The 24,778-nt window shown below is 41.5% G+C and overlaps 1 long non-coding RNA gene across 1 annotated transcript in view; it reads left to right on the forward strand.

The window, feature by feature from the left end:
• LOC116702536 (uncharacterized) overlaps nucleotides 1-24,778 on the forward strand; it is a 63,400-nt gene that overhangs the window by 36,404 nt on the left and 2,218 nt on the right. The window contains exon 2 of the long non-coding RNA XR_004335187.1: nucleotides 14,272-14,365. This is a non-coding gene — a long non-coding RNA (uncharacterized LOC116702536). The remainder of the gene's footprint in view (nucleotides 1-14,271; nucleotides 14,366-24,778) is intronic.

Genomic DNA, 24,778 nt, shown 5'->3' on the forward strand with positions numbered 1-24,778 from the left:
ACACACACACACACACACACACATACAAATTACAAAGTGAGCGTAAGTCTGTCCAGGGTAAAGAACTTTGTTTCACAGTAATATAGTTTCTATATTATATTTTTAATATAACAGTTGTTCGCATTTAACAGTTGGATTGGACCATTTATACTGTGTGCATGGATGTATCATGCAACTACGCAGAAACTGTGTAGTCAATCCAATGCTTCAATAACAAGGTACAAGGCTACTACTAGCTTGCTGAGTGTCCCAACTATAGTGCGCTTCTCTGTTTTACTTTTTAAAATTCCGCTGCTGCTGAGAAATTAATCCCTCAAAATTTAATGCAATCATTGAGATGCAAGGGTAGTTTTATTTCTAACATTATTCTATCAACAGACCTCTACATCGATAGTCTGGCGTTATAATTTATTTGCCTTTTGGTGTACTGTGGAGTGGGTAAGAAGGCTAGCAGATACTATTAACTTATGCTAGCCTAGCACCAGCGAACTCTGCAACTGTAAGGATGAAAAGTTTTAAATTGTCTCCACTGATAAAAAAAAAACACAATGGCTAACTTTGAAATAAGGTCTTATGTCCAAAATTCTGAACCACCCCTTGAACATAAATTTAAAAAAACAACGTTTTTGGGAATATGTAACCAAACAGTCTTGCTTTCAAGCATTTATGTCCAAGTGTGTGCATGACTGTCTGGAAAATAGTTTCTGATAAAGCCAAAGAGAGGCAGCCCTCTCTGAATATGGAGCCACACAACACACACGTTCTCTGAGGCATGGTACTGCTCTCCTCTCTCTGCTGGCACACTGCTCCCACCCAGAGGAGAGCTTAACTGAATATGGATGGAGGACCCGGTGTTGCAATGGGCCTACCACTGTGGGCCAACACCCCCTTAAAGAGGAGGGAGAGAAAAAAGGCATCACTGTTAAATCCCATCCTGCAGGATGAACACACACCTGTATTTCAAACTCTGATCAATATCCTTTGAGGAGTTGTGAAAGAATTAAGGTAGAATGGATGGTATGCAGAGAAATATAGTCCCAGAAATGTCTTGGACAATCCCTGTCTCTATGTTCTCCAGCTCCTACTTGTTATGCAAATGTAAATTTTTTGCCGTAAGTGATCCCTTTTTTTTTATCAGCAAACACCTGCCATTTGATTTTCCCAGACTGACATTTGATTAATTGACTAAATGAATTGCTGGCAAATGTCATATACCACACACTGGGGGAAACGGAATGGAGGATGTCAGGTGTGTGTGTGTGTGTGTGTGTGTGTGTGTGTGTGTGTGTGTGTGTGTGTGTGTGTGTGTGTGTGTGTGTGTGTGTGTGTGTGTGTGTGTGTGTGTGTGTGTGTGTGTGTGTGTGTGTGTGTGTGTGTGTGTGTGTGTGTGTGTGTGTGTGTGTGTGTGTGTTTAAGTAATTAACACCCAGCTAATCAGTTATCCTGGTCGTTTGTCTGGTTGGTTGATTGATCATAATCAATTAATTGTCAGACCGCCAATTTTCGTACGCAACGGATGGCTCTGGGTGGCCTTGCAAATCCAATCTATGAACATGCATCAGAGCTACCATCCCAGTTCGTGGTCTGTTTGGTTGATCTCAGATCCGCCCATACAAAGGATATTGTTAGTGTTGAGTAGAATTTAGTGATTTCATGGCAGTTTAAAAGCAAGTTTCATTTAAGCTTAAAACAAAGAGTGGTTAAAGATACACTATTGTGACTTTCTGTCCCTGTTGGTATATCGATAATAAGAGGTTCTAGTCTGTTGGACACAATGCAGGTCCTGTGAGTATTACAAATACTACACCTGAGTCCAAAGAACTTCAGAGCTTGGTGCTATAATAGAGCAAAGGAAGATGATCATTTACATCGACTGGGTTGAAATGTGAGCGTGCTGGTCTGATGCCGGAGGGAAATGGTAGGGCAGTTTGACTTCAAAGCAGAGTAGAGAGCACTTGTGTAAGCAAATTACTCTACTGATTCAGCCAGTAGAGCTGTAATTGCCAGCAGGCAGGGAGGCATGGCTGAAGAATGCAACCTTTCTTGGTTAGAGAGAACCGTTGGACTCGGTACATCCTGGTGACTCAGTGAGCTGTGCTGCATACTGTACTACATGGCTGCACGATATGAGGAAATGTGCGACATGCAATACCATTGTTGAATATTGCGATAACGATCTAACTAAACGATAAATATACAACTTTCTTTTAATGAACAAATTGAATATAACATTGTTACAATGAATATGAAAGGTAGCACTAAGAACATTAAAATTGTATTATTATTATTATTATTATTATTATTATTATTATTATAGGTTGCAGTGTATTCTACTGATATTTTCTTCCAACTAACACAAAAGATCTCCGTTTCTTTCCCGTCATGTATATTGCCATTCGGAAAAAAATTGTATATTGTGCAGCCCTATCCTGTACACAGTAATGGTATAGGTGACACACCTTTTTCATGCCCATGCTCACTCCGTACTGTGAGGAGGGTCAGAGGTCAAAGAAAGTGACAGAGCAGCCAGTTAAGAGCCGCTAGTCTTTTCAGTGTATTCTTACACTTGTACATGTATTATGTTATAGTTACAGGGGACACTCTACAAAGTGAGTGAAAGAGGGGAATCCTGTCGTGTAACTGAAACAAGTACAAGTCTGACAAATAATACGGGGTATGGGTTTATGCCAAGCATTGAGCAATCCCTTCAAAAAAAATGTTTTTCTTAATCTAATTGGTAAATAACTAAGTCTATAAAATGTCATAACTTTGTGAAACAAAATCTAAAGGTATTTTTTACAGTGATGTAAAACAGAAAAGAGAACTATCTTGAAGACAATTTAGACATATTTGGAAATAAGCTCCTTCGCTTTCTTGCTGAGATTTAGATGAGGAGATTGATACTACTTTCATGTGTGTATTGTAAATATAAAGCCTCCACTAACAGCCTGCTTACTTAGCTGAGCACAAAGACTGAATATGGGGGAACAGCTAGCCTGGCTCAGTCTGAAACAAAATCTGCCTATCTTTTGTTGATGATCACAGATTTCCTGTCTCTCTCCTATTAGTGTCACAAATCATTGCATACAGTGTCACAAGCAAGGACACCTTATAATTTTACAGACACTGCCAAGCTTGCAATGCCTGAAACTACTTGGAAGAACTGAATTTGGTACCGCACATGAGACCTAATGACAAATGTGAAATGCCATTGCAGAGAAATAAAGAGTCACCCGCTCTCTTCTAAGTGATGAGGTATAAACCATTATACCACTGTACCAGCTCGTAACATGGAGTAATGGAGACTTCATGCCCTAAGGCAGCCCACTGCAGGTGCAGGTATTGTCATCAGAAAGAAAGGAGAGTGACAGGAAACGCTGAGAAAAATAAAAAAGAAGAGAGGAAAAGATGAGGGGTAGGAGGGAATGGGAGCTGTCTCTACCAGGAGAGATGCTGATCTCGTCCAAGACTCTAATGTGTGGAATTGATCTCTGTCTCTTCCCTCTCTGTTTCTTTTTTTTTTTTTTTTTTACTCCATACTTTCTTCTCCACACTACCACATCCACACAAGCACACACTCCAGACTCCTATTTCATAAAGAATCCTCTGTGCTATTGGCTCCCTAAATTGCCTCTCAATTTTCATTTGGCCGTTCGATTAGTCTGTGTGCCTGCTCCCCTTGTGCTCTCGCCTGAACCAGTAGAAGCACTGCTTGCAGGGAGATCAATGGCACACGGCCCCAGGAGAATGGGGAGAGGTGCTGACTGTGGGTGTTCTGTCTCTCACCTATTCTTCCCTCTTTATTAGGCTAGAGACCAAGCTTTCCCCCAAAATACTCCCTTCTCCTCACTCTCGCTGTGTTGCCAAGACAGATGCTACTTGTACTACAAGTACTAAATGTGATGGACAAAAAGGTGTTTAGCAGACCATTACTTTTCTTCTTTCTATGCATCTTTACTTAAATATGTTTCTTTTGTGATATGGTACTCCATTAAGGGTATTTCACTTCCTAAAACGCATCACTGCAAATGTAGCATCCCCTTTTATCTGTTTCAGTTCCCTCTGACCGTCTATGCCTCTAATTTTCCCAATCGTCATCTTCTCCTTCACATTTAATCCTTGTTTCTATGTCATCTGTACACTCTTCCTTGCAAATGAGAGAAAAAAGGACGCATTAACAGCTGTCCGTTACAACTGAACTGTTGACTGACATCATTTTTAAGCAGCCAATAAGATACTGTAGGTGGAACATACTGTAGTTCTGCTGGGATCCTGAAAAACGTCTCTCACAGTTGAGAGTAGGAGAATTCTTGGTTTTGATTGGATAATTAATTTCAATTTTTTGCAGAATGTGGTGGGCTGACTAATGACATAACTAATCATTGTCTTAGCTGTCATTCAGCATCATTAAATACCTTCTCTTCTCTGATTGTCATTACCACAAAAAGTAGTGTATTTTTTCTTAAAGACGGGTTTAATTATTTTAATTGCTTTTAAACAAATAACCTTATCTTTGTAACAGTATACTACCAGGGTTACGCGATATTGACAAAATGTGATATTGTGATTTCAATTATGAATATTGCGAGAGCGATATTAATTTTGATATTTTTAAACATATTCAATATAAAGTTGGGGGATAGCTACCTGTGAGGAATAGCTGGGGCCCCCATATTTATTAAAGGCAAAATATGTGTCAAAGCATTCAGAATGAAGTATTGTGGTGCTGCAGAAACATCCTGGCCTACAAATTCTGTCCTACAAACCTATCTTACAACTAAAGAAAAAATCTTTATTTAGTACAGATCCTCGAAAAATTCACACTATAAATAATTTTCATTTTTTTAGATTTCAATTTTTTTCAATGAAAATGAAAATAATGTTCCAGGAATGATCATCCCCTCTTATATCAGAATCATATTGCAATTGCAATATCAGTCAAAATAATTGCAATTAGATCATTTCCTCATATTGTGCAGCCCTAATAATAATTTTAAGACAATATATACTGTAATGCACCCCTATATACTAATCAATTTATGAAGTTCTACATGACCTACACGTTAGCACATCTTTGTCTTACATTACTTACTGTACATATCCAGCAGAAGCTGAGAAATGTGGGTATCCAACTGGAGTCTTTTTTTCCGAAAACTTCAGACTCGGGTGTTGTCTATCAGTGGGAACAGCGTACACAACCATTATTAGATTCAGTGTTAATTTCAGAGAGCTTGCTTAATTGAGCTTTAACTATCATCACCAACCTGCTCCCTTTTATTCCCATCCTCTTCCTCTACGGTCTCCATCGGGGTGCAGCCTGAGGCTATTGGACAAAGATCTAATCACTTCAAACCACACTCTCCACTTCACACTTTCCCATCCTAGGGTCCAACCCACACTTCTACAAGGACACTGTGTTTTCAGCCTGGGGATACTGCTAGTTAATGTGAAGAAGTCCAGTTCAAGCACACACAATATTTGACATGAAGAGAAAAGAGTTTGTTTCCGTCCTTGGAGACCATATTCTCTCCTCATGTAAGAGAAGGGTGTTTTAGATGCCGCTGTTGGAAAAAAGGCGCATATGATTTAAGACTAGCGCGCATGGAGAAAGTGACTCATTTATCACATCTGGAGCTTTACGGGGAAAAGGCATGTGAAAGGAGTGACACAAACGGAATATAAAGCAGAGAGGAAAGAGGTAATTTCTTGAGGTGGTTTAGACTCATCAACCTTCTTTTCCCTTCATCACCTGAGCCCCACCCAAGGGGTGTGTGTGTCTGTGTGTGTCTGTGTGTGAGAGGCACAACAGATTGATGTATTGTGATGAATCAACAGGTGACGTAAGGGATTGTATGCCTCAAAGGGGGGTGTGTGTGTGTGTGTGTGTGTGTGTGTGTGTGTGTGTGTGTGTGTGTGTGTGTGTGTGTGTGTGTGTGTGTGTGTGTGTGTGTGTGTGTGTGTGTGTGTGTGTGTGTGTGTGTGTGTGTGTGTGTGTGTGTGTGTGTGTGTGTGTGTGTGTGTGTGTGTGTGTGTGTGTGTGCGCGTGCGCGCGCGCAGGTGTTGATCCAAGGCTGTGACAGTGCTACACGGTCTCTGTAGGTAAACTTGGCATTAGTCAATTAATTTGGTCCTGTGAGTTTGGGTGGGTGTCTGTGTGAGGTATGGAGGCTGGAGGTAATTTCAGACAGCTGAGCCAAATCAATACAAAGTTGAAGTACAAAGAGTGCAATCAATGTCTTTAATTTGTCTGTGAGTAGAGAATTAGGGGTAGAAGCATGTACAGTATGTCTGCAGTGGAAAACCCAAACCCTGTGTGCGTGAGTGAAAGTGTGTACGTATCATAGCCAACGTCTTTTTCGTTGCTTGACTAAGCAGGCTATGAGTCTAAATGATACATTGCCTGTGGCCGCGTTTCCATCTGGTATTAAAATCCGATCTTAGTGATCTGATTACAAGTAAATAATTTTAGTCTAGTTCACCGGATATGCAGTACTGGAATAAAGCCTGACATCCAACGGCACCATTGCTGCATCCAGGGCTTAGTACCCGCCCAGGATGGTTGTGATTGGTTTAGATAAAAGCCAGTGTTTTTATTTTCCATTCCTGGAATAGCTAAGCGGTGTAACCAGACTATTCTCCAGTGCTGACACCACTGTGGAGATAGGTTTGGCAAAGCAAGACTAGCAGGGCTTTGAAACAGCTCTTCAGTGAGTCCCTTGGGCCTCTCAGTCCTGGGTAATGTAGTCAATATCACGGCTTTTAAATAGCTTCTGTTTATGTTCTCCAGAGAATATTGTGGTTGTTTGTGTGACTGTACTGTATGTCATCAATGTCTGTTGTTATGGGGATTTTTGTTTATTTGATGTGACTGTACAGTATGTGTTTGAACTTCTAGTGGTCACTGCCTGCTAAACAGCAGTCCTCTACCTCAGTCTGCATTGTCTTTTCTAACATCCAACATAAATATTGCAAATGGGGATAAAGATGACATTCTACTGCAACATGAGCCTTTACAGCTAAGAGGTTCTTCCATAAACTATACACACTTGCAATACTTTCTTTTAGTTGATTGGGTGTTAGGAGCTTCTTTCTCAAGCTCATGGCAGTTTGAGTCTTTTTTATCTTATGCACACTGAAAAAGATTAAACCTATGGCAAAGAAGCTGTTAAAATGAGGTATTACACATGCTTTGAACACCTCAGATTACTAAATCTTTAGGAGATTAGGTTTTTTACATAAGTACAGTAAATTGCATCAATTCAGTCTAGGGCAATAACGATATGAAAAATGAAATTGCGACACTCAGCTCCAAGAACCTATGCCGCTGAGTGAAAAGACAGAATAGCAACACACTCCTTCCTTCTCGGCCAGATCCAGTGCCACCACATCTTTAAATTACCATTAGTGTTAGTCCTTTTGGTGCCTTGTTCTTGTTTTGTCTAGTAAATTTAGCTAACTGTAAAGACGGCTAAAAGCAAAGGGGGGGTGGGGGTACACCGGTAAAGCTAACGGAGGTCTAACGTTACGAGAGACCACTGTTCTGACTCGGGTGCCTGGGTCTGTTTCTTGACGACTCAGTAAACTGCAGTTAGCATCCTTTGCACCGGAGTTAAGTGCTGACCGGGCTGGCTGCTAGCTGGCTGGGGGGTGACTGTGGATGTGTCCCCGGGCCGTGGCTGTAATGATAGTGAAGGGTGCTAGCTGGCTGGGGGCTGACTGTGGATGTGTCCCCGGGCCGTGGCTGTAATGATAGTGAATGGTTGCTAGCTGGCTGGGGGCTGACTGTGGATGTGTCCCCGGGCCGTGGCTGTAATGATAGTGAATGGTTGCTAGCTGGCTGGGGGCTGACTGTGGAATGGATGTGTCCCCGGGGCTGTTGTTAGCACTCATCCCGACTGAAGCCTTGCAGCGTCGGGAGACTGAGGCAGGAGACAGAGGTGTCCTAGATAGCTAAATTACCATCAGATTATTTGTCTGTCTATACGTTTAACGTTACTGATGAATTTGTGGGTTAGCCCCGAGTTTGAACCGTGGTCAAAACAATCACACTAAAAATAACGTAGCGTGTTGAACGGTGTCGTAATCTTATGTTACCCACCAAAAAATTTACATTAGCATTAGCTACTTGTCAACCAGCACCTTTTACAGTAGGCACCAAAGCACTTTTCCTCTTCGTTCTCCCTACGGGTTTGGAGTGTAATTGTCCGTTAATGTTACCATTATTCTTATGTCTCATTCCAACAAGTTAATGAACCACTGAAACCATTTTGGAAACATTATTTTAAGATACCAAAGAATCTTTGGTGTTGGATCGATTTGATAATGAAATCAATCAATATCAATAAATAAGGTATCTGTTGTATAACTGTGTTGCAAAGTGGGGGGAAAGAAAAGAATAGAGGTTTGTATCGAATCGTGGGTCAGAAATTATAATACAAACCGAACCTTGGGTTTGGTGTACCGTAACGGCCCGAATTCAGTCACTAATTTGCGAAATGTGGCTCTACATTTTGTCGGACATAATGGGCACACTGGTGGATAGGCGGTTATAACCTCCACGGATTTTCCTTACAGTCACTTTCATAATGCTTACACTTGCTGGGCTGTTCTGAATGGTCTTGAGAAATTTAGTGAAACATTTAATACAGTATTTGCAACTTAAATACGTTTGTTTCTGGCCCTTGAGTTGTACCTTTTCAGACTTTTTTTTTTTTTTTTTTAGCTGACGTGCAACTGTTTTTCACATTTTAGAGTAGACATAGGTCTGTCTCTAATTGGTAGTTGTAGATACCCGTTCTCTGGAACATTGTGTACATAAAGTACAAATTTGTGTGCTTTACTTGATATTTCATGTTTTTTGAAGTTTACAAATCCCCCTTTCTGTCAAATTAAGCAGCTGTGAGCCTTTCTGGAACAGAAGTAAATGTAGACGGCCTCTGCTTCCTCAAAGTGTTATGTTACATGAAACTAGGGTATTTGCAATCTTGAACAAAGACTGACATATTTAAGTACAGTAAATGTACTGATGTATATGATGCTGCAGCCTGATGATTGTTATGTTTTTTTTTAAAAAGCATTTGGACTGACTGAGCAGTAAGATGACTGTATAGAGAGAGAGAGCTCACAGAACGACTGTCACTTTCTTATGAATGGAGGTGATGATTGCAAGGGCACAGGTGAAATGGGCCTATTGAACTCAGAATAGCAAAAGCAAAAGACATACAAGCACAAAGATGGACTCACATTATATTTATACTAGCACTGGTGTGAAAAGGTCATCGTTCTCAGTTAACCAGCCTCTTTGAATCTGTAGAACAGCCTTTTCTTTTAGCCTTTGAGACAGTTACATATCAGGCTTTTTAACATTTGAGTGGAGAGCAGGTACTTAATCTATGCTTTGTGTGGCACACAGAATGGCAATTATTCTTTTAAAACATCAAATCATTTTACTGATACTGTGAGTCCAGCCTGCAATAATTCAGGGCATTATACATTAAATGTTAGTGATAAATGACATGCATGTCATCTAAAAATGACGAAAGACGGAACATTTCTATATTTCCTTCAAATATCCCAACTCGTTTTTATATGAACCATACATTTATCTATTTTCCATCTCTGGGTAGTTACATAAATCGGAGCTAATGACTGAGAGAAAAGGGGACAGGGAAGAATGGTAGCACACCCACCCCCTTGTCCTTGTGCAGCTTTTTAATAGAGTCATAAATACATAAAGATGTCAAGTGCGCAATGATGGTGGCAGTGCACAGCTTCAGGGCTGTCATACATCCATGCGACATAGATACGACGGGCAGACCAGGTAGACCAGAGCAGACAGTTATTAGGGAGCACGATAGGGCCGCAGTATCTCTGCAGGCATAGTGGATGGCTACTACATCAATGCGCGATACAGTACCTGAGGGACTGCAAAGACATGCATATACCCTGAACACATACATAAAAACTATACCTTTTCATGTAAAGTGACACGTGTGTTTCCTGCACCAGCAAGTGAGTCTGTTACTCCACATTATCGTACAGATATGAGAGCAGTGTCGATGTTCTCATCTAACCTTCCGCCAGAAAGCACATGAGCATATTTCCCAAAACGTCAAACTATTCCTTTAAGATCTTATAAAACTATTGTATTATCTAAGTTTGACATTGATTTTCCTAACATCAACAAAGTTTCAGTGTACCTCTGATCTCACCCCATTGTACAAGACTGTCACTGATCACCAGAGAACCGCTGTTGTGCTCACCCACAAACACAGGACAAGCCCGACGGAGCACGAGCGAGAACACAGCGGCCTAACAAGACTGATCACTCATGCAAATTGCATTTAGCACAGCCATCTGAAATTAATGTCTCCACATCAAAGGAAGCGGAGTATGAAAAGTGAAAATGATGGCAAGGTAATTTCAAGGCACAAATGCACATCAAGGCTACGCTGCAACACTATACCAAACACACAATAACATTTACTGAACATAATTAAAGAGCCCCTATTAGGCTTTTTTATATTTCTCCCCGCTTAGTGTGCTATAGTTATTTGTACGTAATAGATGTACAAAAAAACACATTCCACACCAAATGGACCGTTCTCATAGCCTGGCTCCGCCCTCCTACGTACTTAAGCTCAATTTTCATCTTCCTTCAGTTCTACTTCTGGGTTTGTGGTATAGTGTTGGGTTTTCTACAGCCAAATATCTGGCGGTTCAATCAGCAAACAGGGAATGGCTAAGAACAATGACAGTACGTACATACATACATACATACATACATACATACATACATACATACATACATACATACATACATACATACATACATGGAAAAAGTAACTACATTTGCATACTGTTTTTTGAATGGAGAAAGGAGAATCGCTTTTGAATCAAATTGATATTGTTAATGGAATCGTGAGCCTAAAAAACGGAATAGAATCGTGACATTTTCTGAATCCTACACCGCTAATGAAAACCCACCAGGAAACCGTAAGACTCGAGCCGGCTGCCACTGTCAGTGAAAGAATTTAACAAAGTACAGTAAGGAAGTATTGTACTGAAACTTCTACAGAGAACTAAAGTGGCTAACACAAAATTGGTAAATGGTCCTGTCTTAAATCAGAGAAAGGTTTGTCCATTCTGGGCTCCATATGTAGATATAAATGGCTTTTTTGTTTTAATAACACCAATGAAAACACACTGATAAATATTATTTTCTATTTCTGCCAATAGATCGTCCTAAATCCTACATACTAGATCTTTAAAGTAAAATATTAAAATACTTATTCCACAACCGGCCAGTGTACAGCACTAAACAGGATCTGACTGCTGAGGTTGACAGATGGGCTCTGTCCCTCCATCTTTACTTCTCTTTGATCCTTGCTGTCTATGACTGTCAGTCTGCCCCCCCCCCCCAGCTGTTGCAGGCCAGGTGAATGCCAGACGATGCAAGACAGTTGCAGAGATGCCAGCTGCCAGGATGCCCTCAAACTGGCATCTTAGAAACTCCTGAGGGACTGAGGTGGAGGTTTGTCCTACTCTGCATTAAGGAAACGAGACTGACACGTTCTGTGTCACCTCTTAAACTGCTTATGAAATTTAAGATTTAGTGAATGAGGTTATTGGATCATCCTAAACTTTGCTCTGTTTTACCATGTTCATGAAAAGTTGCTAGTCTTGCATAAGTGTTTGACCAACTTTGTTTTTTTAAGGGTAAAAGCCTAAAATAGTGTGGATCAAGATGGAAAAATATGTTGATACTGTACGTTTACTGGTGCACTCATAAAGGTCAACACTAAGTTATAGACAGTGGTTTGGTAGTGAGCTGTTTATCAGTATTGTTGTGTCACAATGACTTTTGAATTAGAATTAAATCAAGGGGACTGAAGAGTCAAATTTTTTGCGAAAATAAGCTGATTGCACACCAACGCAAGCAGAAATCAGACAGAAGACTGATGTATGACAGGCCTTTGCTCTTTTTTCTAACATCACTTCACTAACTTGCCTTGCACTTTAAACACAACTTACAATGTGTGTCCTACTGTATGAAGTACAGGCACAGGGGCTATAGGACAGAATATTAATACTACAGCTGATGCATCTGATCTGCTTCATTATGAAACACAATCTGTCCTTCACAATCTTTGTCACTTTTATGTGTGAAACAAAGTAACTTAAAGACAAATGGAGAGAAAGTCCCTGGTGGCCCCAGAAAGAGAGAGAGTGGGGAAAAAACAGAAAGGATGGGATATTTCAGCTTTTGGCTAAGGAGAAAAGAGAAAAGAGTGTTGTGATGGTGAATAGAGGATGAAAATAGAAAAGCAGACAAACAAACAAGGCTCAGTGTGAGAGTCTGGTATTTCAGAGGCGCGAGCTTCCTGCCAGGTGTGGTGCCACTGCTGCTCTGGCCTCCCCCTCATCTCTGTGGTTGTCTGATCCCAGCTCAGACGCTCGCTCTGTGCTGCAATTTGTATCCGGCGAGTATAACAATTCAACACATGCACTCACAAGTGATTGTACAAGCGAGAAGGCAGGCTGTGTCTTTCATCAAGGCTTGTTTGCTTCCCTATCATGTTTGTTTTTTGTTTGAGTCCCCATTTTTTCTCTCTGATTTTTGTCTCTCTTCTTATCTCTGCTTCCCTCTTTGTTTCTCTCATCAACTCTTTTCTCTCTTCTAATTCTCATGTACCTCTGAGACTGTACTACCCGCCTCGCTTCATTTCAGGCTTCAGGCTGTGTTAATGCACCAATTAGTCTCTTGTTTTGACTCAGACAAAGTGAAAGTGGGGGGTGGGCTGTAGAGGTTGATTCTTTGGGACAAAACAAAATCATCTGAACCTTATATCGAAAGAACAAACCACTGACTGGACTGAACGCTAACAAGCAAATAAAAAAACAGCTGATGGGCTTTTTCTGAGTGGATTACAATGAGTCAACTGCCCTCAATTTGTGTGACCAGATCTTGACACACCCACACACATATACACACACACACACACACATATACATACAGGACCTTTGACCCTAGTCTTGGCCAGGTGGAATTGATTTGATTGGCCTTTGATTGGCTCCCAGCAGCCTCCCACCTGCCGGGGTCAACGAAGCATTGACCTCTTGACACAACATGGAGGCTCAGAGTTTTGGGCTTTCTTACAGAAATCCCTTGTGGGCTGCTATCTGAAAGAATTCTCAGTTAGGTGAGTATGCATAATGCCGTGACCTGCCCCCTCTCACATCCCAATGGATACCTTATGCTGTCATGAATAATGTTGTGAATATTCAACAGTCGCTCTGTTGCTCACTGATGGAGTCTAGAGAGAGAACCTTCCACCGGCTGTTCTTTTCCACAGACTTAAAGAGGTGCCATATGCTTTAAAATGTCACTCCTCAGTAGCAGATCTCCTTTCACAAACCTGGTTGTTTAACAAATTCAGTTGGTTTCTAGATTTCCTAAACCAATGGGCCTCATGCAAGAACAATTTTGTATTCTTGTTGTAATCCTCTCTTGTTTTATGGTGAGGTTTGCTGAAGTGTGCGATTCCAAGTCGGATTCACCAAACTCTGGACAAACAAAATTGCTCGTTTCAGCCTGATGAATGCAAACTGCCCAAGAAAAGGCGCATGCTAGTGAGATTTGTTCATTAGCATGGTCAAGGCTTAACATTAAGCTTTTTCAGCCACCTGCCCCAGGCTGGTTATTGTCAAGCCCTGATGGTTGACACCCAAAAAATTACCATAAGGTTACCTGCACGGTTTTCATAACTGTTTTGTTGACGGCCAACATGGCGTCAACGAATTCCGGCCATATAGAACCAGACATATATTTTAAATAGCCATAATAGCCTAAATTTAAACAGAAATAAAACACAAACAGTATTTACTATGTTTTCAATAATTATTAAACAGAACAAACTTGCATGGAAGAAAAGAAGTGCCTTAAACCGGCATCATATCTAATTACCTCTAGGGGGACATTCTACTGGCTCCAAAAGAAGTCTGATGGCATAGAAGCCTTTGAGAAAATGACCCAACTACCGTAATTCCTAAAATAAAAGCCGGGGCCTTTATTTACTTGAACTGCAGAAGGTACCAGGCTTTTATTTGAAGCAGGCTTTTATTAGAGGCAGGCTTTGATTTCTAATTTCATCTGTTTGATAAGTATAATTGTTTTAAATAAACTAACTCTTTTCCTCCTACCTCCAGCTAGGTAGCCGTGCTCTGCTCCTGTTGGCTAATCTCGTCAGCTCATCCTTCTGTTTCTTCCAGTGTCGGATTCTCCAGGAGTCAATGTCGGAATGTCTTGCAGCTTTTTCACCACTCTGGACCACTCAAAATCTTCTTCGTACCTAAGAGAAAATTGGTGAGTTCCAGAAATTCCTTACTTTATTTGTAGGTGCCACTTAAAGGAGAATTCCGGCCAATTTTTATGTTAATCTTGATTGCTATAAATATGCGAGTACTTTCGGTTGAAAACCCCCGACGGGGGGTGTAGTGGGTGTCCTCCATGTCTTCGCGGTGACAAATTGTAGTTTATTTCCTCCACAAAAATAGGTAATTTTTGCTAACCAAGCTACCCACCGGCAAGAACAAGACAGGGTAGGTGAATTAAAACAATGTCTGACTTGAAAATGCATCTTGATGTTACTAAGGGTACAGGGTACAAGCGCCGAAAATGGTTTCCTCAGGAGGGTGGCTGGCGTCTCCCTTAGAGATAGGGTGAGAAGCTCAGTCATCCGAGAGGAGCTCGGGAGTAGAGCCGCTGCTCCTTCGCGTCGAAAGGAGCCAGTTGAGGTGGTTCGGGCATCTGGTAAGGTGCCTCCTGGGCGCCTCCCTAGGGAGGTGTTCAGGCACTCCAGCTGGGAGGAGGCCTCGGGGAAGACCCAGGACTAGGTGGAGAGATTACATCTCCAACCTGGCCTGGGAACGCCTGGGATCCCCAGTCGGAGCTGGTTGATGTGGCTCGGGAAAGGGAAGTTTGGGGTCCCCTACTGAGCTGCTGCCCCCGCGACCCGATACCGGATAAGCGGATGAAGATGGATGGATGGATGGATGGATGTTACGTAAGGGCCCTGTTCATGTTGTACAGACATTAATTGCTTTGTGTGTTAAGAGGCACAAAGGCACTCTAAAACTTTGCTTGATAACCGCTGTTTTAGCTCAGTGGAAGCTTGTACACGTAACTGCAGGTACTCGGTGTTGCTTCCACCGTTTCTGGTTGGGGTTTTTCTCAATCGAAAGCACTCATATATTGTATTGTACTCGCATATTTATAGCGATCAAGATTAACATAAAAACTGGTCGTAATTCTCCTTTTAAGAACAAATCCGAAGGGTAGTAATAAGGTCCATTATATGGTTAAAAAATATAATTTGAAAATTCAAGTAATGTTAAGAAAGTTCAGCATTTTCCATATTCCCCTTCCTATCTCTTCCAGCCTACTTCGATCAGGAGAGGAAAGGGTTTCTGGAGCTCTGACTTCATTCGCTTTTATAACTTATGGTTGCTGAGATAACCTTCAGGTTGAACTGGGTCACGGCAAAAAAACTTATTTTTTTCTCTTCAGGCAATGCTTATGGATAATAGTACACAGATTAAAAAAAAATCCCTTTAAATCAAATTTACTTAACATGCTCTATTAAAAAAACAAAAAGAAAAAAAACAAACCTTATGTAACATTGACTCCAAACAACCTTAACTCAAGCAATTATCATATGAAAGGACATCTGAAAAGAACATCTTGCTGAAATATTTATTACCTTTTTCATTAAAATGATTTAGCATTTGCCAGTTATAATTTACATATAAATTATTTATAAACAAATCAAAGTTTTTCTCGCTGTTTTTTATGTTCCCTTTTTCTCTTTGCATAATGACAGTCCAGCATTTAACGCCCAATCATTCCCCGAACAGTCCTTTTTTTTTATAATCGTAAGTAATGATTCATAGCTTGGTTACTCACCTCTTGGATCTGCTGAATGCAAAGTCATTTCGTTGAAAGGAACGGTGATGACAAAACGCTTATATTTACATTTCCTGCTTCTCTACACTTAGCATTTAAAAACAGACGTTTGTATGGTGACCAGTGCATACATTTTTCATAACATGTATGATTCCACTATACCTCATATTTACATTGAATTTGCTATTTGTATAAAGTCTGTTTTCAGTAGTTTAACCCTTTGCTCCACATGAGTACAGAGAGACGCAGACTCTCTGAGCCTACTTGATTTTGTTGCTAGGATACAGGTGCTACTGTTGGGACGTTAAGGTGTAGGAGACTTGAAGGAGAAATATTTAATTGTAGAATAATCTGGTTAATATTAGCAATATGTAGAAAATGCCAAAATATTTTTGTACAAGCCGTGCTTTACACTGTGTATTTGATCAGATCTGTTGATCAACATTTCTAGATTTAGACACTTTAATTAAGGTATATCCCAATGTGCGTCCATTCTTTTACCCCTCTTTTTTAAGTCAGACAAAAACATGGTAATTTATTATTTTTAAATAATTTTGTAGAGCTACAAAATCAGAAATAGGAGGTGGGATTGAGAAACTAGGATTCAAATGAGAAGAGTGTAACAAGCTGAAGGCAAATTCATCCCTTATCGACTTCAACAGTGTACCTTTCCTTCTTTCACGGGGTATGTGCGTACTCTTGTTCTTGTGTGCATTCATGTGTGTCCTGGTGGCCATTATTTCCCTTCGTCACAGTGCACTTTGACACAAGACAAGCTTGTAGTCTGTCACTTCCAAACTCCTGCAGGCCAGGTCAGACAGCCAGCAGAGGTGCAGAGGAAGGTGTTGAAAAAGAAGGGAAAATAAACCAAAGGAAAGTGCTCGGAGACCCGTCAGACCCCCAGCGTGTGTTGATATATTGGCCTAACCTTCACGGTCAGATTTCACACACTCTGTCTCGCTGCTGTGCCCTCATTATGGTGCTGGGACTGGTGTCTGGACTGAGTGTGTTCTAGATAGTAATCAGTCCCTCCAGGATTTCGCTAACTTTTTTTGAGATTGTTGTTGCGGCCCGAAATGCCAGATGTTGCTAGAGTTTAATGTAATAAATTGTGATAAAAGTTGCGATATCTTTTGTATGTTTGTTGCAATGAAGTTGCGGGAGACAGAGAAAATTGCACACAAAAAAAGTTGCGGTTTATTTTTTTTATTTTTTTTTATAGTTCTTTAAAAATAAAAAGGAAACTTGTTTTGGGGAGAATTAAATGACTCTAGGCTGAGTTTCCCTAGAAACCTTACCAAAAAGCCTCAGGATGCTGCAAATGTTTGGATGGATGGATTCAAGACAAAAAATAATAATTCAGTGAATTAATCAAATTTGACAGTTTGTCTGTCACATTCATGCGGTTTGATAAAGGACTTATTGGACTTTAACTTATCATTGCCTTACAATAACGAGCGTTGCTGTCCTCAATTTAGGTCCATCCTGTACGTCTCATCTCCGGTTTTCCTTACACAACTGTGTGTGTGTGGGTGTGTGTGTGTGTGTGTGTGTGTGGTGTGTGTGTGTGTGTGTGTGTGTGTGTGTGTGTGTGTGTGTGTGTGTGGTGTGTGTGTGTGTGTGTGTGTGTGTGGTTGGGTGGTGTGTGTGTGTGTGTGTGTGTGTGTGTGTGTGTGTGTGTGCGCGTGCGCGCGTGCGTCGCGGGGGGGCAACTGAGCAGCACCGCCCGCTGCAGAGAGCCGACAAGATTGAAACAGCAGCCTCTTCAGACATCAGATTGAAAAACGTTACAGCGTACATTGATGTTAAAATGTGTACAGGTTGGCAGGACGGTCTGACATGTTTTGCGCTGCCTTTTGCTGTACAAAACGTACATATATACATGGGATGTTGGAGTCACACCATGAGTCACACATGTCTCGTCAGAAACAAGGAAATGAAGACGGCCACATACGTGTGACGTTAACCCGTTCTCACTCTTGCTTGGTCATTGGCTCTCAGAGTCACATACTGATACAAAGTCTGGCATGTGGGACTCCTGGGATTGGTTGAAGTCGCGGGAAACTCCGGTTATTCGTCAAATTTGCGGAAAAAGTTAAAAATTGCGCGTCGCACCAAAGTCACGGGGATTGGTTGAATTCGGATGAATTGGCGCCATCGTGACATCACAAAATCCTGAAGGGACTGAGTAATACAGTTTGCTTTTAGCAAAGTATGCCTTAATGCACCTATTGTATTTGTCAGCCATGGATAGATTTATGTAGAGACTAATACTTCTTAAAGCTTAAGTCTGTAAAAACAAAACAAAATAAAAACACATACACCAACTGGTGAAAACCAGGTAATGAATGGCCCCTCTCCTATTGGCTGGATGGTCCGTCCAGTTGGTCAGTCCACCACTTTGGCCCAGACTAAAATATCTCAACAGCTGTTGGGAGGATTTTTATTACATTTGTTACAGATTTCCACAGTGCCCAAAAGATGAAGAATAATACATTCTGTGATCTCTCTGATTCTTTTCTCGTGTCACCATTAAGTTCACTATTGGCTGGATTGTTATCAATGTGGTAAAAACATTCACATTCCCCTCATAACAACCTTGCCATCAGCCAGCAACAAGGCAGGTCTGCTTGGTTCTTTAGAGGAATGATTGTAAAGATTTACAAAAAATATGTTTACGGCATTTCCTTACTGAGATGTTTTGGGAACGATTGGCGGGGATTTTCCACGAACAAAATAAACACAGCGATACACTGGTAAGAGTAAACATTGAACCATGTAGCCAGCTAATTTATATAGCTCATATTACTGTATTGTTGGAACAATTAACTTCATGTAATATTGTATGTGGCATTTTCTTTTGCGGGGTGCTAAGGTTTCACCAAAACAAGTACCTTCCTGAGACCCTTTTGCAGAGCCACCATCTCTGCGTCCGGAGCTTAGCGCTGCCTGTGACGATTTCTCCTGTCCTGGAATGTACTTCATGTGTGGTAGAGCCAGACCTTACTCCGCAGCCCTGTGGAGATAGGTCTAGCAATGCAAGACTAGCCTAAGCTGCACTTGTTCTATGCTAACAAGCTAAACTACTGTTTCATGGAGAGCATGGTAAATATTATACCTGCATAGCATCAGTATGTTAGCATCGTCACTGGAAACATTAGCATTTAGTTCAAAGCACCCCTATGCCTGTCACTACTCAATGACTCTACTGCGGAAACCCCATCCCTAACCCTAACCCCTTGTGCCCGTGCCCCTTGCAGTGCCCATCCAGTGCTTCCGGTATGGATCCGGCAGGCTGCCACAGATCCCAAGTACATGCTCACAGACCTGCTAGCATGACTTGGGTTGTTAGTACATTTCTTCGATAGACGTGTGACCCTTCCAGATTTTTGTTTCCTTTTTTGCTTCTGCCCAGTGTATGCTGGGAAAGGCTCAGTCTGGCAGGAATATAAAGGAGCAGGTAGACAGACTGAAGGTGAACCAATAACACAAACACACACTTTTTACACACACACACACACACACACACACACACACACACACACGGACCACACCCACACACACACCACTTGTGATAAGATATTAAGTGATTGCTATTGAGTGTATACTCCAGAAGTGTCTCACTCTTGTGGAGGGCAATAAGGTGGAAAATGTATTGCTGGCCTTTAATTAACGAAAAGCTGATAAGGGTGGTGTGTGTGTGTGTTGTGTGTGTGTGTGGTGTGGTGTGTGTTTGTGTGTGTGGTGTGTGTGGGTGGTGTGTGGTGTGTGTGTGTGTGTGTGTGTGTGTGTGTGTGTGGTGTGTGTGTGTGTGTGGTGTTTGTGTGTGTGTGTGTGTGGTGTGTGTGTGTGTGTGTGGGTGTGGGTGGGTGTGTGGGTGGTGTGTGTGTGTGTGTGTGTGTGTGTGTGTGTGTGTGTGTGCGTGCTGCATTTCATACTTGATGTCCAAAGACTAATGAAGTGTTGCATTTAACAAATGTAATCATTAAGTAAACATGTACATTTACTGATGCTACTCATTCACTATTCTACCTGCACTGGTCCTGCCTCTTTTCTTTCCTTGCTAATGAACACAGAGTGAGTCATTTACTGTGTGTGTGTGTGTGTTTTCATTAACCCCTCTCTCAAGATTATTAGACATTACTGTAGAGTGTATATGTGCGTGTTTGATATAATTTGTAGATAGATCTTCTTTTTTTGTTCAACTCAAGTGGAAAGATCCACACTTGCAGGAGATCAGTTAGTCAGCGTTTCCAGTATGATTATCCCTCATATTTGTCTGAGAAAATGGATACTTTTATTAGTGTACAAAAGCGCAAAAGTAAAAAAGGATCATTAAGTTATATGCCTTAAAAATAATTACAAGTAAAGCCCAAATTCTTTGTACACAAACCATCCGTCTTAGTAAAGGAGATTATCTCCATGTTATCTATTTTTCTATCAGTCCTACTACTCTATTTTAAACTAGGTTTACGATCCTCTGATCCACTTTATTTGCAATCAAAGTTCTGCCCTATGATACGATAAGAGCGACTTGAATTTTGAATCAAAAAACCTCCGTATTGAGTATTATTAAATGCTTACGGCGATAGCAGACACTACAATAAAAGTCTAGATGGCTTCTGATGTGGAAAACATGTGATGTTGTCCGTAACATCTTTAAAAGAATCGGCATCTGCTACCACCCCCACATTGATGGACATGTCTCCACCGTGTTCCACACAGTATACAGTATTCCTACTCTATGAATATATAAAGAAATGTATCTGTCTGAAAGAACACTGGTATATCCATTAAATAGTAAATGTTTAGAATAAATGAAATTCAAAGGGCACACCACCCACTTCCATCTGCCCGTATGGCTGTGTAAAAAGTTTATTTCAGAACTTTTTTTTTTTTACATTTATGATGTGAAGGCTGCTTATTGTGATGCATACAAACACATTTTCGAAGCAGTCTGTACCGTATGTACAGATTGTTGTCAGTAAGAAAACTATACTGTAGGAGATATTGAAGTAATATTGCTCTTGTGGTCCCACAGTATAGTTGTTTTCCTACAAAACATCTCTTGTTCTCTGCACTTGATGTTTGGACAAATTGAATGGGTACTTAAAGCAGCATGGGTTTTTTAAAAGCTGCAACAGATTGTTCTTTTAAGAAATTGTGCACAGGCTCAGTTTTTGTTGATTGTGTTGGTCCTATAAACGTAAATGGACCAACATGGGATTAATTATAGAACGACTCAGGTTTCATTTGTAGCCTAACTGTTTCTTTAAATTAGACATCAAATGCACCTGGGCCAAGGACGTTGTCTGAGGATTTGTCTCGGGAGGTAAGTGAACATGCCCGGGGGACGGACGCTCTGTGTGAATTCTGGTGCCTACATCTGGACAGGGCTTGGACAGGTCCCAGATCTCTGACTGGGTGACAGGCCTGTCTGCTAGCCAACCTTGGCCAGCTGAGATGGGGGGTGTGGAGGAGGAGACGGTTGTGGGGATTAAGGAGGTGTCAGGCTTTTACAAGGGCAAACGGAGCAGCCAAGTGTCAGAATGAGCCTTGCTTTGTCTCCTCCTGCCTCCTTGTTACGCCCCGATTTATGATCAATCAAGAACACAAAGGCAGATCAGTCAAGCTTTCGTGAGTGAAAGAATAGTTTGTTCTGATAGTTTTACTCTTCTTTTTTGTTGTTGTTGATATTCTGTGAAAAATCTATCCAAGCATTAAATGTCCATTTTCTAACACTGCTTTCATGTTTATTTATAACTTTTGCTACTGTGATTCACATTTCCACTCAAAGTGATTATCACATATAAAACTTTTTCAAACTTTGGAAGTGCCAAGTCATTACCAGTATGCTTGGAGAAGAAATCCAATGCTAAATAACATTCTTAACACAATGGTTCTGCCATGCAAGCTGCTGAAATGTGCTCAAATAAATTAGAGAAGAAACACGGTTGTCATCAGTCATATTGTTTAGCTTTCTCCTCTCAGCTTTCTCTCTTTTTGTCTGTGTACAGCTGAGAGTACCATGCGCTTGAATGTGCGTGTGCGTTTTCACATGCATGTATCAGCTATCTGTTTTTGTCTAATCTCTTTTCTTACTGAGAGGCACCTTGGAGTAGCTGCAAACCTCCCAAAAAGCTGTAATTACCTTTCCCTTCATCTTTCCCTTTCTTAACGTCTCCCAGACTCTGATTACTCACCTAGGAGAAAATCTAATCGACACAGCATATTGGCAAACACACTCTGGAAATTTCTGCACCCAGCCAGTCGATCCTGACTAGATAATTGGGAGAAATGTAGCTTTGCACCTTCCTAGGTCTTTGTGGGAGGGCTTAAAAGGGCATGTGGTATCTGTCTTTTCAGACCAGCGATTAGAATCAAATAGAGTCAGTAATTATAGATTGGAACACCACTGGGAAGGCTAAAGACCTAGAAAGAAACAGGGTAAAAAGTTGTTTGTGAAGCCATTCTCTACTTTCTTGTTGAGGCACACACACACTTTTGGATGGAACCACTTCATACAGTTGTTGTAGTTGGCTCTGTGTGATATACTCCAGACAATAAGAGAGTGGGAGGTTTTCAATCAGGTACCAGGTCCTTCAGTTTAACTTCTCAGTGACGGGTTATATATGTCTCCCCCTGTACACCTGCATGAACGTGACTAAGTCAGCTGCAAGCCAAGCAGCCAATAGATGAGCCACTGATGTGTAAGCGTGAATGAAGCAGCTGATAAAAGCATGACTACACAATGCTTCCCTTTTTTTGTATACAATGTATTGCATGTTTAAGAATCTCCAACACACTGAAATGCCTGTGTAACTGATGAATGACATTATACCTCTCATATTGCCTGTATCAGAAGAGCTTTTACTTTGAGTTGCATAGGCGACTGTGATGAAACATTTTGTACAAAAGTTCAGTGTTAGAGCCTTTTTAATGCACGCACAGTTAGTTCGTTCATTCGTTTGATCCTTTGTTTGATGGAAATCTAAAGCGGGAATGCTCCAACACGCCTTGACTGTATGCCTCAATGAGAGCGCACAGGGGGAAGTCAGGTGATGTTAGACATTAGAGTCGCACAATCAATGTTTGTTTGTTTAAAGCAGGACCACTATCATTCTCTACCCCTAAATGTGTTTGTTGTAACCATGATGACATAAACCTCCTAACTTTAAAGGTCCCATGGCATGAAAATTTCACTTTGAGGTTTAACATTGAGTTCCCCCAGCCGGCCTATGGTCCTCCAGTGGCTAGAAATGGCGATAGGCGTAAACCGAGCCCTGGGTATCCTGCTCTGCTTTTTGAGAAAATAAAAGCTCAGATGGGCCGATCTGGAATCTTCCCCTTATGAGGTCATAAGGAGCGAGGTTACCTCCCTTCTCTCTGCTTTGCCCGCCCAGAGAATTTGGCTCGCCCATGAGAAAGAGGGATGACATGTCTTGCAAACAAGCGAAGGATGTCAGCTGGTCAAGGCCACACCCCCCACCCTCCTCCTTATTAAACCACCAAACTAAATCAGTGCCCCGACTACATAGTTGTCCCAGAATTACCTCAAACTGTCCCACCGACATGGTAGAATAGCTGGCGCACATTTCCATCACTGCCAGTATTAATAGTTTTGATGCTCAATATTTGCAGGCAATTATTTTGCCTTTTTGTGACGTTTATTCGTCAGTCTGGTACGTAATAGCCTTCAGTCCTCCCTCTGACTACACAGTGGAGCCTAATGGGGGGTCACCCTGGTTGGTCTTGTGCTCTCCTTCCTCGCCACCCACCATTAAATAGCCGTGGCAGGCGGGCTCCTCATGGCGGTTGGCCCAGTAAAGTGACCCCACAGACACAAAGGGAGGGACAGGCGTTCAGTGACAGTATGTGAGAAAAGGAAAGATAATGGATGGAGAGAAAGAGAGCAAGAGGGACTGAAAGTGAAAATGAGACAGAGATGGAACCAGATGATTACAGAGTAGGAAGGGGGGGACAAAGAAAAGGGACAGAGAGAAAAAGGTGTGACAACTAGAGACTAAATCTTCCGAGACAAAGGACCAAAAAAAAAGGCGAGGTAGAGAGCAGCAAAGCAGAGACGGACAGTAGCTTTGACTGCTGCTGCACAGAAAAGCCCTACAGGCCATCACAGACCAGTCTTCCAAATGTCAGCCCAGTCAGGACAACCCCGGGAAGCCAGCAAGACCCCCTGGGATCTCCAGGAAAGCAGATAGCAACTGACGTGGGAGAGCTAAGCTGCCACTTACACACAAACACACCCGCACGCACGCACGCGCACGCACGCACTAGAGCTGGCAAACTCAATTTCTTTTAAGGATTTGTGTTATTCTGAGTCACCCACTAGACTGATCCGGGTTGTGCGAGTCACTTAGGTAATTATTGATCTATAAGCGAGCCGAGGCAACAGTTTTGAACTGTTTGCTCGACCTAATTGCATTTTAACATACTACACGTACAGTATACACCAAACCTACAGTAGGCCTAGCTAGGCTATGTGCACAAAATTGAATGTTATTTCAGAAGTGAAAGAATGGCTTTTGTTGTGGATATGCTTTACTCCGAGCTCGAGAGACTTCACTCACTTGACTGCTACAGGTTCAAAAATAGCCGGCTGATTTGCATCCTTGACTGACACGCGCAGCATCCCATGAGTCATCAAGGACTCATGAGTTGTCGAGTTTGTACCATGGCTCCGAGTCTGTGGGTCAGGAGATTGCTATACAGTTCCCTGTCTCGCACTGTCTCTCTGCTCACTCAGTTGCCTGAGTTGACTTTTGGAGTTGTGGTTGCCTACGAAATTGTAAGTTA

The sequence above is a fragment of the Etheostoma spectabile genome, chromosome 15 (genome assembly GCF_008692095.1).
Source record: "Etheostoma spectabile isolate EspeVRDwgs_2016 chromosome 15, UIUC_Espe_1.0, whole genome shotgun sequence".
Taxonomy (NCBI): Eukaryota; Metazoa; Chordata; class Actinopteri; order Perciformes; family Percidae; genus Etheostoma; species Etheostoma spectabile.